The 3,613-nt window shown below is 36.9% G+C and overlaps 1 pseudogene; it reads right to left on the reverse strand.

Annotated features, from left to right (window-relative positions):
* Positions 1-940: 940 nt before the first annotated feature.
* LOC138421028 (ubiquitin-conjugating enzyme E2 G1 pseudogene) lies at positions 941-1,447 on the reverse strand (annotated as a pseudogene).
* Positions 1,448-3,613: the final 2,166 nt, after the last annotated feature.

Raw genomic sequence — 3,613 nt, forward strand, 5'->3', positions numbered from 1 at the left:
CAAACCCAGAAGTTAAGTAGAAAGCCTGTAGCTATGCATGCTTTATTCATCCATCTTTCACATTAGGTAACTGAGGGCAAAAAATAAAACCAAATCAGAGTTTTGTGTTGTTGGGTGTAAATTTCAATCATTTTAAATCTGAATTGAATTCAGAACTAACTCTTTTTAGTTCCTAGGGATAATGACTGAATTCAAGAGCTCTTAATGACAAAAAAATGTTATTGCTGTATCCAATCTGAGAGATGGGTACAGGTACAATACAAAGGGACGTAGCATCTAGTGATGACCACTCCTCTGAAGTCATCATTAAAAATCAAATAGTTGCTTATTGAGTACTTCGGAATTTGAACTAAATGATTTGAAAACTTCCTGGCAGACAGAAGAGATAAAAGTAAAGGGGGCTATGTGAAAATAAAGATATAAAAGTTTAGTAAGTGGAAAGAGTTTAATGAAGCCTCAATTGTTTAAAGGAAATTAAATGGAAGTTGTTAATCCTAATTGCTTTTTATCTGACATGCTTTTAAACCTGAAAAGAAACAATAATAAGGAAAGAAAATCTGCTAAAATGTTTTAGAATTTACACGATTCTTATTCTACTGCAAGAAAGTGTTATTTGGTACAAGGTGTATATGTGGATGTACATGAACAGTATATATACTATCCAGATCATGTTGTGCTATGTACAGGTGTTTACAATTCTTCCTGAAGGGTTAAACAGTTCATTAGATTTCAAAATGCATAATCATCTGTAGGCTGGCATGTGTTAGGCTCTTTCCAACATTGATACTGGCATGTTTTATTACAGTCCAGTTCCAGCCAGTGCTTGCCAGCTTGTTACAACGAAAGTCCAGCAATACGTGGGTAGAGTGCACGAAAAAGTGCCATGTTTCTCAATTGGAGACCCTGAAATAAGTGAAGTTGAACTGTTGAATAAATGTCACTAAAAAGCAGGCTCTTGGCTTCTTACACAGTGGGCAACTGTCCTCTTGACTTCTCCATTTCTGCCTTCCCTCCATTCTTTTGCAGCATCAACATTAGCAGGTGAGCCTCCACTGGGGTCTGCCAGCATAGAAATGACACTAATCATGATGATTTTCACTGTGTGAATAGGCAACTAGCATTCTTCTGGCTTTTCATAATCATATTTATCTTCCCCAGATTTGTGAAGAATAGAAAAGCATATATCACCATGTTTATCAACATTTGGATGCTAGATTTTGGTAATGAATTTCACTTTAGGAGGCCAAAGGGGATAAGCTTTTGGGAAAGTGAGATGAGCTTTAAAAACACCACCTTCTTAAAGTGTATCTGGAAGAGCAATAATAAGAATTTCCCATTGGTAAAGATCATTGTCATCTATTAAACTTTCTGAAAAGCCTTCCACTGGATTTTTGTTGAGTTCTTCCAGGTGTCTTCACTATAGCAGTACCAACTGCAGCTCAGTCATCCTTCCCCAGCAAGGGCTCAGGCTGGCACTGGGGCTTCCAAAGGACTGCACACAGGATCCAGAGCTGCTGGAGCTGGGTGTGCTGAGGAACCCAGGTCCCCATGACCGGGGCACCAAAGCCGAGGCAGGCTGGTCTGTGGCAGTGGTAGTGGCACCTCATTGCCAGTGTGAGTCCACTCGCCTTGATAATAGCATTATTCATGATAGCCAAGAGGTGGAAATAACCCATATGCCCATCAATTGATGAATGGATAAACAAAATATAGCACCCATACAACGAAATGTTATTTAATCATAAAATCATACTGATACATGGTCCAACAAGGATTGTTTTAGTCCATTCAGGATGATATTAAAAAGAAAAAAAATCACAGACTGAGTAGCTTCTACACAATAGAAACTTATTTCTCATGGCTCTGGAGGCTGAAAATCCAAGATCAAGGTCCCAGCATGGTCAGGTTCTGGTGAGGGCTGTCCTCCAGGTTCCAGACTGCTGACTTCTTGCTGCATCCTCACAGCAAGGATGAACTCATTCTCTGGGGTCTCTTTTACAAGGACACTAATTCCAATCATTAGTGTCAAGTTACCCTCCTGACCTAAGCATTTCCCAAAGGGTGCACCCTCTAACACTATCATCTTGGGCAATAGGCGTTCAGCATATGAATTTTGAGAGTATACAAACATTCAGTTTATAGCAAGGATGATCCCTATAAACAAGCTAAGTGAAAGAAGCCAAACACAAAATGTCATGTAATGTAAGATTCCATTCATATGAAATGGGCAGAATAGGCAAATAAATACATGTGAAAAGTAGAGAAGTGGCTGCTTAGGGATTGGGGGGATAGGGGGACTTTGGGAGGTACAGAGTTCCTTTAAAAAGTTTTAATTGTGGTAAAAAAAAAATAACAAAATTTACTATCGTTAACACTTTTAAGGTGCACAGTTCAATGACATTAAATGCATTCATAATGTTGCACAACCAATACCAGTTCCTAGTTCCAGAAGTTCATTATCCCCCAAATAGAAATAGGATCTCTATACTTATTCCCTGGCAAGTACAGGGCTTTTGTTTTTGAGGTGATGACATGTTCTAAAATGGACTGTGGTGATGGTTGTGAAACTCTGTGAATAAACTAAAATCGGTTGAATGGTACACTTTAAATGGTGAATTTTATGGTATATGAATTATATATCAATAAAGCTATAGAAGAAAGAAAAAGAAAGGAAGGAAGGAAGGAAGGGGAGAAAGGAAGGGAGGAGACCGAGAGGAACCCTCTGACACTGTAGACTCCACTTGAGGCACAAACTAACGTAAGTCAACTGTCTAAGAGAAAAGGAGACATGCCTACTTTCAGGCATAAATTCTATTTACCACATTTTTTTCTCTTTTTTTTACATAATGATTGGCATTTCACCAACAAATAGGAGAAGTTTATGAAAACCTAGATCAACCACTAAAAATATTTCAAAGAGGTATAATCAATAACCAAGTAATAGAATAAAATGGAATAATAGTAAAATACTAAATTAATTCTAAATAAGGCATAGAAAGAGGAAAAAGGGATACAATATCAGATGCCAAAAAAATTGCAAGTAGTAAGACAATAGTTTCAAATCCAGTCACATCTGTGATTATATCAGTTGTGAAAGATCCAAGTTCAGTTCGGTTCAGTTACTCAGTCACATCTGACTCTTTGTGACCCCATGGACTGCAACATGCCAGGCCTCCCTATCCATTACCAGCTCCTGGAGTTTACTCAAATTCATATCCATTCGTCGGTGATGCCATTCAACCATCTCATCCTCTGTTGTCCCCCAGTTTAAAAAAAAGGCCCAAACCTCCAATTAAAAGACAGATTGTCAAACTAAAATTTTTAAAAACTAAGAGCTATATATTGTCCATGAGAACCTCACTTTATATATAAATATATATATATGTTGAAACAGGATGGAAAAAATTATACCATGCAAACACTAATCAAAAGGAAGTTAGGGTAGCCATATTAATATCAGAAAAAATAGATTTAGAACAAAGAATATTACCAAGAATAGGGAGAGATATTATACAATGATAAGGCAGAATTTATCAAAAATTTATTAAAAATACATAATAATCTTAAATACATACACTAAGCTTATAGAATTATAGTTCATCAAAATACATGA

This window comes from Ovis canadensis, chromosome 15 (assembly GCF_042477335.2).
Source record: "Ovis canadensis isolate MfBH-ARS-UI-01 breed Bighorn chromosome 15, ARS-UI_OviCan_v2, whole genome shotgun sequence".
Taxonomy (NCBI): Eukaryota; Metazoa; Chordata; class Mammalia; order Artiodactyla; family Bovidae; genus Ovis; species Ovis canadensis.